The sequence below is a fragment of the Aquarana catesbeiana genome, linkage group LG05, assembly GCF_042186555.1.
Source record: "Aquarana catesbeiana isolate 2022-GZ linkage group LG05, ASM4218655v1, whole genome shotgun sequence".
Lineage (NCBI taxonomy): Eukaryota > Metazoa > Chordata > Amphibia > Anura > Ranidae > Aquarana > Aquarana catesbeiana.
The window spans coordinates 581,396,781-581,410,984 of NC_133328.1; the positions used below are offsets into that span (position 1 = coordinate 581,396,781).

The window sequence follows — 14,204 nt, forward strand, 5'->3', positions numbered from 1 at the left end:
AGTGATGATGTTCAAAATTGAGATGAAGCAGGATTATTATTGTTTTCTATGGAATGACAAACATATGACAGAATGGAATGCCCATAGAGTATAATGGGAAGTAAAATCTAAACTCATTTACAGGCAAATCTGAGAGACATATCAATTTATCCTTTACCACAGCTGTTCTTCAAGTAAAGTAGCAGATTATCCTGCTTCATCTCAATTTTGAACATCATCACTGAACATAGAGAGTATGTCTGCTAAAGATTGATCTGATATGACCAATGGTTCTGACTCCAGGTCACATCTTGCTTTCCATTATACTCTATGGGCATTCCATTCTGTCATATGTTTGTCATTCCATAGAAAACAGCTGTGATCCCAAATAATCTCAATCTTATAATCTGCTACTTTATTTGAAGAACAGCTGTGGTAAAGGATAAATTGATATGTCTCTCAGATTTGCCTGTAAATGAGTTTAGATTTTACTTCCCATTATACTCTATGGGCATTCCATTCTGTCATATGCTTGTCATTCCATAGAAAACAATAATAACCCCGCTTAATTTCAAATTTGAACATCACCACTGAACATAGAGAGTATGTCTGCTAAAGATTGATCTGATATGACCAATGGTTCTGACTCCAGGTCACATCTTGCTTCCCATTATACTCTATGGTCATTCCTTTCTATTATTTATCTGTCATTCCATAGAAAACAGCTGTAATCCCAAAAAATCTCAATCTTATAATCTGCTATTCTACTTGAGGAATAGCTGTGGTAAAGGATAAATTGATATGTCTCTCAGATTTGCCTGTAAATGAGTTTAGGTTTTACTTCCCATTATACTCTATGGGCATTCCATTCTGTCATATGTTTGTCATTCCATAGAAAACAATAATAATCCCACTTAATGTAAACTTTGGACATCAACACTGGACATAGAGAGTATGTCTGCTAAAGATTGATCTGATATGTTCAATGGTTCTGACTCCAGGTCACATCTTGCTTCCCATTATACTCTATGGGCATTCCATTCTGTCATATGTTTGTCATTCCGTAGAAAACAGCTGTAATCCCAAATAATCTCAATCTTATAATCTGCTACTTTATTTGAAGAACAGCTGTGGTAAAGGATAAATTGCTATGTCTCTCAGATTTGCCTGTAAATTAGTTTAGATATTACTTCCTATTATACTCTATGGGCATTCCATTCTGTCACATAGTTGCCAACTGTCCCGGATTTCCCGGGACTTGGACTTCATTCCCGGATTTGTGGTGTCCCGGGAAATGTCCCGAAAAATCCGGTTCCCGTTTTGAATCCGCCGCCGCTAGAGGTCGGCGGCCGGCGGAGACATTGTCTCCGCCGGCCGCCATTTTGTTGAAGTTCAGGAAGACGGCTGGGGGGGCTAGACGAAGCTTCTGCGCCCCGCCCACCCCCTGCCCCGCTCCGCCTCGCCCCGCCTCGGCCTGCCCCGCTCTGCCTCGCCCCGCCTCGGCCCGCCTACCCCCCGCCCCGCTGCCAGTCTGATATGGAAAAGGGCGGGGGTTCTAGGTGGGGGGGAGCGCGCGCACCGCTGTGGGACACCTGAGGTGAGTGGGGGGGCGCCGGGGACTCCTGATGTGAGTGGGGGGGGCGCCGAGGACTCCTGATGTGAGTGGGGGGCGGCGCCGGGGACACCTGATGTGGAGGGGCGGCTCCGCCGGGGACACCTGATGTGGAGGGGCGGCTCCGCCGGGGACACCTGGTGTGGAGGGGCGGCTCCGCCGGGGACACCTGGTGTGGAGGGGCGGCTCCGCCGGGGACACCTGGTGTGGAGGGGCGGCTCCGCCGGGGACACCTGGTGTGGAGGGGCGGCTCCGCCGGGGACACCTGGTGGTGAGGGGCGGCTCCGCCGGGGACTCCTGGTGGTGAGGGGGGGCTCCGCCGGGGACTCCTGGTGGTGAGGGGGGGCTCCGCCGGGGACTCCTGGTGGTGAGGGGGGGCTCCGCCGGGGACTCCTGGTGGTGAGGGGGGGCTCCGCCGGGGACTCCTGGTGGTGAGGGGGGGCTCCGCCGGGGACTCCTGGTGGTGAGGGGGGGCTCCGCCGGGGACTCCTGGTGGTGAGGGGGGGCTCCGCCGGGGACTCCTGGTGGTGAGGGGGGGCTCCGCCGGGGACTCCTGGTGGTGAGGGGGGGCTCCGCCGGGGACTCCTGGTGGTGAGGGGGGGCTCCGCCGGGGACTCCTGGTGGTGAGGGGGGGCTCCGCCGGGGACTCCTGGTGGTGAGGGGGGGCTCCGCCGGGGACTCCTGGTGGTGAGGGGGGGCTCCGCCGGGGACTCCTGGTGGTGAGGGGGGGCTCCGCCGGGGACTCCTGGTGGTGAGGGGGGGCTCCGCCGGGGACTCCTGGTGGTGAGGGGGGGCTCCGCCGGGGACTCCTGGTGGTGAGGGGGGGCTCCGCCGGGGACTCCTGGTGGTGAGGGGGGGCTCCGCCGGGGACTCCTGGTGGTGAGGGGGGGCTCCGCCGGGGACTCCTGGTGGTGAGGGGGGGCTCCGCCGGGGACTCCTGGTGGTGAGGGGGGGCTCCGCCGGGGACTCCTGGTGGTGAGGGGGGGCTCCGCCGGGGACTCCTGGTGGTGAGGGGGGGCTCCGCCGGGGACTCCTGGTGGTGAGGGGGGGCTCCGCCGGGGACTCCTGGTGGTGAGGGGGGGCTCCGCCGGGGACTCCTGGTGGTGAGGGGGGGCTCCGCCGGGGACTCCTGGTGGTGAGGGGGGGCTCCGCCGGGGACTCCTGGTGGTGAGGGGGGGCTCCGCCGGGGACTCCTGGTGGTGAGGGGGGGCTCCGCCGGGGACTCCTGGTGGTGAGGGGGGGCTCCGCCGGGGACTCCTGGTGGTGAGGGGGGGCTCCGCCGGGGACTCCTGGTGGTGAGGGGGGGCTCCGCCGGGGACTCCTGGTGGTGAGGGGGGGCTCCGCCGGGGACTCCTGGTGGTGAGGGGGGGCTCCGCCGGGGACTCCTGGTGGTGAGGGGGGGCTCCGCCGGGGACTCCTGGTGGTGAGGGGGGGCTCCGCCGGGGACTCCTGGTGGTGAGGGGGGGCTCCGCCGGGGACTCCTGGTGGTGAGGGGGGGCTCCGCCGGGGACTCCTGGTGGTGAGGGGGGGCTCCGCCGGGGACTCCTGGTGGTGAGGGGGGGCTCCGCCGGGGACTCCTGGTGGTGAGGGGGGGCTCCGCCGGGGACTCCTGGTGGTGAGGGGGGGCTCCGCCGGGGACTCCTGGTGGTGAGGGGGGGCTCCGCCGGGGACTCCTGGTGGTGAGGGGGGGCTCCGCCGGGGACTCCTGGTGGTGAGGGGGGGCTCCGCCGGGGACTCCTGGTGGTGAGGGGGGGCTCCGCCGGGGACTCCTGGTGGTGAGGGGGGGCTCCGCCGGGGACTCCTGGTGGTGAGGGGGGGCTCCGCCGGGGACTCCTGGTGGTGAGGGGGGGCTCCGCCGGGGACTCCTGGTGGTGAGGGGGGGCTCCGCCGGGGACTCCTGGTGTGAGGGGGGGCTCCGCCGGGGACTCCTGGTGTGAGGGGGGGCTCCGCCGGGGACTCCTGGTGTGAGGGGGGGCTCCGCCGGGGACTCCTGGTGTGAGGGGGGGCTCCGCCGGGGACTCCTGGTGTGAGGGGGGGCTCCGCCGGGGACTCCTGGTGTGAGGGGGGGCTCCGCCGGGGACTCCTGGTGTGAGGGGGGGCTCCGCCGGGGACTCCTGATGTGAGGACGGACGGCTGGTGGCAGGCGACGTGGCTGGTGACACGCTCAGGGATCCCACTGATTCTGCATTATGGTGAGTTGAATGATTTCATTTTATATTACAATGTAATAATAGAAATAATGCGCTTCAATCATCCTGACACCATAACAACAAGTGATAACACCAGGTGTTTGGAGTATCTTTATCTGCTGATTGTTAAACTTTCTAGAATACACATATTTCTATTGTGTAGGATCTAGGGCTGCTGTCCCGTCATTTCCCTCTCTCTCCCCCTCTCTCCCCCTCTCCATCCCTCATTCATTTCAGACTCTAACCACACCCTCTAGAGCCACGCCCATTTAAGCCACGCCCATAATTTCACGTAAACCACGCCCATTTTCCGCCGCGGCACGCTTTGCGCGCCGCACTTGTCTATTTTTGCTAGGCCACGCCTGCTGATGAATGCCCCGCCCCCTAATTATTGGACAGCTCCGCCTACAGCCACAAAAGTGTCCCACATTTTTTTTTTTACAATGTTGGCAACTATGCTGTCATATGTTGGTCATTCCATAGAAAACAATAATAATCCCGCTTAATTTCAAATTTGAACATCATCACTGAACATAGAGAGTATGTCTGCTAAAGATTGATCTGATATGACCAATGGTTCTGACTCCAGGTTACATCTTGCTTCCCATTATACTCTATGGGCATTTCATTCTGTCATATGTTTGTTATTCTGTAGAAAACAGCTGTAATCCCAAATAATCTCAATCTTATAATCTGCTACTTTACTTGAAGAACAGCTGTGGTAAAGGATAAATTGCTATGTCTCTCAGATTTGCCTGTAAATGAGTTTAGATTTTACTTCCCATTATACTCTATGGGCATTCCATTCTGTCATTCACCTTTGTTATGCTATAAAAAACAACAATAATCCCACCTAATCTCATATTAAACATGGCCACTGATATTTAAAAGTAGGTTTTAAAAAAAGAAATTGATGATATGTCTAAAGAGTCTTTCAGAAATAGATTTTTTTTTTCCATTATTCCCTATAGGCATTCCACTTTGTTCCATTACTCCTCTATGGGCATTCCATCTCCCTGTTAAAGTCTATGGGCATTCCATTCTGTCATTCCTTTTAGTATGTCCCGATATTACTATTTGTTTTTAAAACTAATTGGGTAACTGATACCAGTGGTGCGTAACACTGAACTAGATATAAATATCATAAACGTGAAGAAAATTAAAAACACACATGTTTAAAACTTCTATCACCATAGTAAATAGCTGACTCAGAGTCAGTAACAGAAAACAGTCCTAAATAAAGTGCAAGGCGGTTCAAGCTATGTACATACACAGCTCAAAAAGTGACAATGTGCAGTGTGCAAGCAATGTGCACAATGTGGAATGGTGTATGCACCTCTATAAAATATATGTAAAAATATGCTATACTTCACATAAAGTGCAAAAAGCCATCAAAAATTTGATACGATATAAGTGTCCCAAAATTATAAAAATAAAATGGAAAAATGAATGAAACAAGTCTTTCACAAAAAAGTCCTTATTCTAAATAAATTATGTGACAGCAACGTCCTAGCATGCACACGTTGCAGTTAAAGTGCTCAAGTTGAATCACATCAAGTGCTACTTCGTGTGAAGACACGGGGCGGGACAGGCTGCATACATGGTCAGAGGCTTACGAGCTCGCCGCTCGTCGGATAAAACCGCTGTTTTTTCAATTTTAAATGTGAGTACCTGTATTTCTCTAATAAAAACATTCACCAAACGGAATTACACTATTGGGTCTCTTCCTGCTTTATCATCTTCTACACCCCCCCCCGCACTACATCTGAGGGAGCCTTATCTCAGGATCTATGACGGTGAGGGACGCGCTGGAGCCCCTAGGTGGATGCTACAAAAGCTCTCCTGGTCATATGCTTTTGCCCTATTACCCTAAGGTAAGGGGCCATTACCCACTTGAATGTCTGCACACGAAGAAGCACTTGATGTGATTCAACTTGAGCACTTTAACTGCAACGTGTGCATGCTAGGACGTTGCTGTCACATAATTTATTTAGAATAAGGACTTTTTTGTGAAAGACTTGTTTCATTCATTTTTCCATTTTATTTTTATAATTTTGGGACACTTATATCGTATCAAATTTTTGATGGCTTTTTGCACTTTATGTGAAGTATAGCATATTTTTAATTTTCTTCACGTTTATGATATTTATATCTAGTTCAGTGTTACGCACCACTGGTATCAGTTACCCATTTAGTTTTAAAAACAAATACTTTTATCTTTCTGGTGTTATAAGATATTATTATCACCTAAGCCACGCTGGTTTTTGTACTTAGGATTAGCGCAGCACCACCCATTTATTATATTCATTCAAAAGGTCAGGTGTTTACCCGAACCGGCGCATGCAGCTTTTCCACCCCCAGCCGCCTCCATATCTGATGGCGCGGGAATAATTTTCTTAAATATCTCTTGTAATAAAAAAAAGCATTACAGGACCTCTTAAATGTGAGATCTGGGGTCAAAAAGACCCCAGATCTCAAATTTACACTAAAATGCAATTTAAAAAAAAAAAAAATCCCCTTTAACCACTTCCATACCGGGCCATTGTCATATGACGTCCGCAGGAGCACCCTCCCATCCTGGGCGGGGGTCATGTGATGTCCTCTGCTTCTCGCCGCTACTGTGGGCCCCACAAAGCAGCGATCGGGGATGAGGCTTGTCACCCTGACACAGCCCATCCCCGATCACGAGTACCTGTCACCAGCCCATCAGAGTACCTGTCACCAGCCCATCAGAGTACCTGTCACCAGCCCATCAGAGTACCTGAGTACCTATCTGCCCATGCCTCATAGAATATACTTTGGGGTGTTTGCTTTCCGAAATGGGGTCATTTTGAGGGTAATTCCACTGTCCTGATGCTCCAGGACCTTCAAAGGTGTGATAGGAAGGAATGAAATTATATGTGTAATTTATGCTCCTAGAATGCTTGAAGGTACTACTTCAGTGTTGAACCTCAGTATGTGGCCAGGCTGTGTAAAAGAGGAGTAGCAGAATGTATTTTGGGGTGTAATGTTTGCTATGTATATGCTGTGTGTTAGAAATATAAATCGAAAAAATTAAAAATTTAAAGCGCCCCTGTCCCTGTGTGCTCGCACGCAGAAGCGAACGCATACGTAAGTCCCGCCCACATATGAAAACACACATGTGAGGTATCGACGTGAACGTTGGAGGGAGAGCAATAATTTTGTCCCTAGACCTCCTCTAACTCAAAACATGTAACCAGTAAAAAAAATTCAACAATCGCCTACAGGGATATTTTTAAGTACCGAACTTTGGCGCCATTCCACGAGCGTGTGCAATTTTGAAGTGTGACATGTTAGGTATCTATTTACTCGGCGTAACTTCATCTTTCACAATATGCAAAAACATTGGGCTAAGTTTAGTGGTTTTTTTTTTGTTTTTTTTAAAAAGCGTTCGAAAAATTGCTGCGCAAATACCGTGTGAGATAAAAAGTTTCAACAACCGCCATTGTATTCTCTAGGGTCTTTGCTAAAAAAAAAAAAAAAAACATATATAATGTTTGGGGTTCTATGTAATTTTCTAGAAAAAAAATGATGATTTTTACATGTAGGAGAGAAATGTCAGAATTGGCCTGGGTGGCAAGGGGTCAAGTCTTCTTCTTTTACACCATAGAAACTCAGTCCAGATGCGTTCCAGGTGCTTTTCTGCATGCGCATTTGATCCATTCCAGTGCGTTATTGATGCAGTCCAGTGCTTTTTTTCCCCCCTCTTTTTTCTTAACCTTAAATAAGGACAAGTGGGTTGCAATGCGTTTTTGGTGCATTTAGGTGCATCCCAGTGCGTTTTTGATGCGTTTTACAGCGTTCCAGTACAGTCCAGTGCATAAAAAATGCAGCATGTTCTACTTTTTTTCTGGAACTGGAACGCACTGGAACGAACTGCACTGGTGTGAACTATGCCATTGAAAACCATAGAACCTACTTTCCATGCGTTTTTGATGCAGAAAAAAAAAACGCACTGGACTGCATGTGGTGTGAACTGGCCCTAAATGTATATGTTTGTAATTTGTTAAACAAAGTGCAAATTTTTTATATTTCTATTGTCTGTCTATAACATACTAATACACATATACATATATACACACATACACACACACATAAACGTCGATACCTCCAAAAGCTGAAATTATCTTAACATCCCGCCCCCACACATAATATACTTTCTATTCACTTGAATGGGCTGCCCTATGCACAATAAACACACCAAAGCAGCTCATGTACCAAATTTTGGTGCTGAGAACGGTGTGTTTGGCAACATGCGGCAAAATCGCACCATGTTTGATGGATACAAGAGATAATGGCACCTCAAGCATGTCTTGCCACGTTTTCTGAATACATGGGCAGGAACACGCAATTCTGCCCGCATTTTCAGAACCGCCATATGTGAATTCATTTTAAGATGAGGCAACTCTGAACAATATAGCTATTTACAAAAAGATTAGCCAGGGAGCAGAGGGAACCTTAGTGGAGCGATTAGAGAACATTACACAGAGCCCGGCTGTGTAGGGCCCGCCCCCTTGATCACAACAGTCAATCCAAAAAATGGACGGAAAGCGTCATCAGTTGCTGAGACAGCCTCCGTCTTGTGTGATGGAAGTAAATTTGTATTACACTTGGGGGGGGACACAGAAAAATTGGGGACATGGCCACCTCAGCGAGCGCCTATCGAGGCGAAACACCTCCTCAAAGATCGCCATTTTAGCAGCAATTTCTTTCATCTTCATTTTGATCCTTTTTTTTTTCTTTCAAGTCAACTGTGAAGAACAAGTAAGAAGTTTAGAGGAGGAAAGGAACATATTACAGAGAAAACTTTACTTCTGTGAAGAATTAAGACTCTGAAAGAAAAACTAAAGGACCTGGTGTTCGAAATTCAATACCTCAGGAAAATTGAGAAGGAGAAGCAGGTAAGTGACAGGTTTATTTACTAAATCTCAGATCATTCCTGTACAATTCACATGTCATTCAGTATTTGTGCGATTTGAATCCATTCATTGGGCTCAAATCGCTCCGCATCACAACACAGATCTTGGTGTGATTGAAGTACAGAGGAGGGATTTGAGGTCTTATTGACCCCAGATCTCTCCATAGAGTACCTGTCACATGCCTATTGCTGTAACAAGGATGTTAAGACCCCTCACACTGGGTTGTTTTGCAGGCGCTACAGCGCTAAAAATGGTGCCTGCAAACCGACCTGAAACAGCCGCTGCCGTGTCTCCAATGTGAAAGTCCCGAGGGCTTTCACACTGGAGCGGTGCGCTAGCAGGACGGTAAAAAAAAGTCCTGCTAGCAGCATCTTTGGTGCGGTAAAGGAGCGGTGTGTATACCGCTCCTCCACCGCTCCTGCCCATTGAAATCAATGGGGCACCGCGGCTATACCACCGGCAAAGCGCCTCTCAGAGGCGCTTTGCGGTGGTTTTTAACCCTTTCTCAGCCGCCAGCGGGGGGTAAAATCGCCCAGCTAGCAGCCGAATAGTGCCGCAAATCCGATGGTAAAGCCCCACTAAAAATAGCGGCGCTTTACCACCGATGCCGCCCCAGTGTGAAAGGGGCCTTACACATGGGCACTAATTCAAGTACTAGACCTCTTCTGTACATCTAAAGTGGTAACATGTAAAGGCTTTTACATCATCGCCTATGGCTAGTAAAATTTACATCATTTGTCGCCATTGCACGGGCGTGCGCAATTTTAAAGCATGACGTGTTTGGTATGCATTTACTCAGCGTAACATCATCTTTTATATTTTACAAAAAAATTGGGTTATGTATTGTGGTGTTTTTTTTTTTGCATTATAATTCAAAAAAAGTGTATTTTTTCCCAAAAGTTGCCTTTGAAAAAACGCTGCACAAATACCATGTGACATAAAAAATTGCAACTGCCATTTTATTCTAGGGCCTCTGCTTCACAAAATATAACGTGTTTTGTTTACATGTAAAAATTGGGGTTTCTGAGTATTTTTTTGGCAAAAAATACAGATTTTTACATGTAAACAAAACGTACCAGAAAAGACTGTTCTTGGAGTGGTTACAGTGCAGCCTAGTTTAACCACTTCTTAAGGACCGGGCCTCTTTTTGACACTTGTTGTTTACAAGTTAAAATCTGTTTTTTTGCTAGAAAATTACTTAGAACCCCCAAACATTATATAACTTTTTTTTTCCAGACACCCTAGAGAATAAAATGGCGGTCATTGCAATACTTTGTCACATCGTATTTGCGCAGTGGTCTTACAAGCGCAATTTTTTTTTTCTTTTTAAATACACTGAGTCAAAAAATAAGACAACAGTAAAGTTAGCCCATTTTTTTCTATATTGTGAAAGATAATGTTACGCCGAGTAAATTGATACCCAACATGTCACTCTTCAAAATTGCGCCCGCTCGTGGAATTGCGACAAACTTTGGCACTTAAAAATCTCCATTGGCGACGTTTAAAAATTTCTACAGGTCACCAGTTTTCTGTTACAGAGGAGGTCTAGTAATGAGATTATTGCTCTCACTCTAACGATCGCGGCAATACCTCACATGTGTGGTTTGAGCACCGTTTTCATATCCAGATGGGACTTACGTATGCGTTTGCTTCTGCGCGCGATTTCGGCAGGACGGGGTGCTTTAAACTTTTTTTTTTTTAATTTTATTTTACCTTTTATTTGTTTATTTTTACACTGTCTTTTTAAAAAAAAAAAAATGTAAACATCTCTTGTAATATATAAATGGGTGGTGCTGCGCTAATCCTAAGTACAAAAACCAGTGTGGCTTAGGTGATACTTTTATCTTTCTGGTGTTATAAGATATTACGGGACATACTAAAAGGAATGACAGAATGGAATGCCCATAGACTTTAACAGGGAGATGGAATGCCCATAGAGAGTAATGGAACAAAGTGGAATGCCCATAGAGAATAATGGAAAAAAAATTCTATTTCTGACAGACTCTTTAGACATATCATCAATTTATTTTTTTAAAACCTACTTTTAAATATCAGTGGCCATGTTTAATATGAGATTAGGTGGGATTATTGTTTTTTATGGCATAACAAAGGTGAATGAGAGAAGGGAAAGTCCATAGAGTATAATGGGAAGTAAACTGGGAAGTAAAATCTAAACTCATTTGCAGGCAAATCTGAGAGACACAGCAATTCCACCTTTCCCACAGCTGTTCCTCAAGTAAAGTAGCAGAATATAAGATTGAGATTTTTTGGGATTACAGCTGTTTTCTATGGAATGACAAACATATGACAGAATGGAATGCCCATAGAGTATAATGGGAAGCAAGATGTAACCTGGAGTCAGAACCATTGGTCGTATCAGATCAATCTTTAGCAGACATACTCTCTATGTTCAGTGATGATGTTCAAATTTGACATTAAGTGGGAATATTAATGTTTTCTATGGAATGACCAACATATGACAGAAGGGAATGCCCATAGAGTATAATGGGAAGAAAAATCTAAACTCATTTGCAGGAAAATCTGAGAGACATAGCAATTTATCCTTTACCACAGCTGTTCTTCAAGTAGAGTTGCAGATTATAAGATTGAGATTATTTGGGATTACAGCTGTTTTCTATGGAATGACAGATAAATAATAGAAAGGAATGCCCATAGAGTATAATAGGAAGCAAGATGTGACCTGGAGTCAGAACCATGGGTCATATCAGATCAATCTTTAGCAGACATACTCTCTCTATGTTCAGTGATGATGTTCAAAATTGAGATGAAGCAGGATTATTATTGTTTTCTATGGAATGACAAACATATGACAGAATGGAATGCCCATAGAGTATAATGGGAAGTAAAATCTAAACTCATTTACAGGCAAATCTGAGAGACATAGCAATTTATACTTTACCACAGCTGTTCTTCAAGTAAAGTAGCAGATTATCCTGCTTCATCTCAATTTTGAACATCATCACTGAACATAGAGAGTATGTCTGCTAAAGATTGATCTGATATGACCAATGGTTCTGACTCCAGGTTACATCTTGCTTGCCATTATACTCTATGGGCATTCCATTCTGTCATATGTTTGTCATTCCGTAGAAAACAGCTGTAATCCCAAATAATCTCAATCTTATAATCTGCTACTTTATTTGAAGAACAGCTGTGGTAAAGGATAAATTGCTATGTCTCTCAGATTTGCCTCTAAATTAGTTTAGATATTACTTCCTATTATACTCTATGGGCATTCCATTCTGTCACATAGCTGCCAACTGTCCCGGATTTCCCGGGACTTGGACTTCATTCCCGGATTTGTGGTGTCCCGGGAAATGTCCCGAAAAATCCGGTTCCCGTTTTGAATCCACCGCCGCCAGAGGTCGGCAGCCGGCGGAGACATTGTCTCCGCCGGCCGCCATTTTGTTGAAGTTCAGGAAGACGGCTGGGGGGGCTAGACGAAGCTTCTGCGCCCCGCCCACCCCCTGCCCCGCTCCGCCTCGGCCTGCCTCGCCCCGCCTCGGCCCGCCTACCCCCCGCCCCGCTGCCAGTCTGATATGGAAAGGGGCGGGGGTTCTAGGTGGGGGGGAGCGCGCGCACCGCTGTGGGACACCTGAGGTGAGTGGGGGGGGCACTGGGGACACCTGATGTGAGTGGGGGGGCACTGGGGACACCTGATGTGAGTGGGGGGGGCACTGGGGAAACCTGATGTGAGTGGGGGGGGCACTGGGGACACCTGATGTGAGTGGGGGGGGCACTGGGGACACCTGATGTGAGTGGGGGGGCACTGGGGACACCTGATGTGAGTGGGGGGGCACTGGGGACACCTGATGTGAGTGGGGGGGGCACTGGGGACACCTGATGTGAGTGGGGGGGGCACTGGGGACACCTGATGTGAGTGGGGGGGGCACTGGGGACACCTGATGTGAGTGGGGGGGGGCACTGGGGACACCTGATGTGAGTGGGGGGGGGCACTGGGGACACCTGATGTGAGTGGGGGGGGGCACTGGGGACACCTGATGTGAGTGGGGGGGGGCACTGGGGACACCTGATGTGAGTGGGGGGGGGCACTGGGGACACCTGATGTGAGTGGGGGGGGGCACTGGGGACACCTGATGTGAGTGGGGGGGGGCACTGGGGACACCTGATGTGAGTGGGGGGGGGCACTGGGGACACCTGATGTGAGTGGGGGGGGGCACTGGGGACACCTGATGTGAGTGGGGGGGGGGCACTGGGGACACCTGATGTGAGTGGGGGGGGCACTGGGGACACCTGATGTGAGTGGGGGGGGCACTGGGGACACCTGATGTGAGTGGGGGGGGCACTGGGGACACCTGATGTGAGTGGGGGGGGGCACTGGGGACACCTGATGTGAGTGGGGGGGGGCACTGGGGACACCTGATGTGAGTGGGGGGGGGGCACTGGGGACACCTGATGTGAGTGGGGGGGGGCACTGGGGACACCTGATGTGAGTGGGGGGGGGCACTGGGGACTCCTGATGTGAGGGGGGGCTCCGCCGGGGACTCCTGATGTGAGGGGGGGCTCCGCCGGGGACTCCTGATGTGAGGGGGGGCTCCGCCGGGGACTCCTGATGTGAGGGGGGGCTCCGCCGGGGACTCCTGATGTGAGGGGGGGCTCCGCCGGGGACTCCTGATGTGAGGGGGGGCTCCGCCGGGGACTCCTGATGTGAGGGGGGGCTCCGCCGGGGACTCCTGATGTGAGGGGGGGCTCCGCCGGGGACTCCTGATGTGAGGGGGGGCTCCGCCGGGGACTCCTGATGTGAGGGGGGGCTCCGCCGGGGACTCCTGATGTGAGGGGGGGGCTCCGCCGGGGACTCCTGATGTGAGGGGGGGCTCCGCCGGGGACTCCTGATGTGAGGGGGGGGCTCCGCCGGGGACTCCTGATGTGAGGGGGGGGCTCCGCCGGGGACTCCTGATGTGAGGGGGGGGCTCCGCCGGGGACTCCTGATGTGAGGGGGGGGCTCCGCCGGGGACTCCTGATGTGAGGGGGGGGCTCCGCCGGGGACTCCTGATGTGAGGGGGGGGCTCCGCCGGGGACTCCTGATGTGAGGGGGGGGCTCCGCCGGGGACTCCTGATGTGAGGGGGGGGGCTCCGCCGGGGACTCCTGATGTGAGGGGGGGGGCTCCGCCGGGGACTCCTGATGTGAGGGGGGGGCTCCACCGGGGACTCCTGATGTGAGGGGGGGGCTCCGCCGGGGACTCCTGATGTGAGGGGGGGGCTCCGCCGGGGACTCCTGATGTGAGGGGGGGCTCCGCCGGGGACATCTGATGCAAGGACGGACGGCTGGTGGCAGGCGACGTGGCTGGTGACACGCTCAGGGATCCCACTGATTCTGCATTATGGTGAGTTGAATGATTTCATTTTATATTACAATATAATAATAGAAATAATGCGCTTCAATCATCCTGACACCATAACAACCATGGTGCCGGATTGATTGAAGTGCTAACACCAGGTGTT

General features: G+C 50.1%; 1 long non-coding RNA gene across 1 annotated transcript in view; it reads left to right on the forward strand.

Moving 5' to 3' along the window:
* Positions 1-14,204, forward strand: part of LOC141146156 (uncharacterized) — a 49,663-nt gene that overhangs the window by 5,596 nt on the left and 29,863 nt on the right. The window contains exon 2 of the long non-coding RNA XR_012244737.1: positions 8,549-8,702. This is a non-coding gene — a long non-coding RNA (uncharacterized lncRNA). The remainder of the gene's footprint in view (positions 1-8,548; positions 8,703-14,204) is intronic.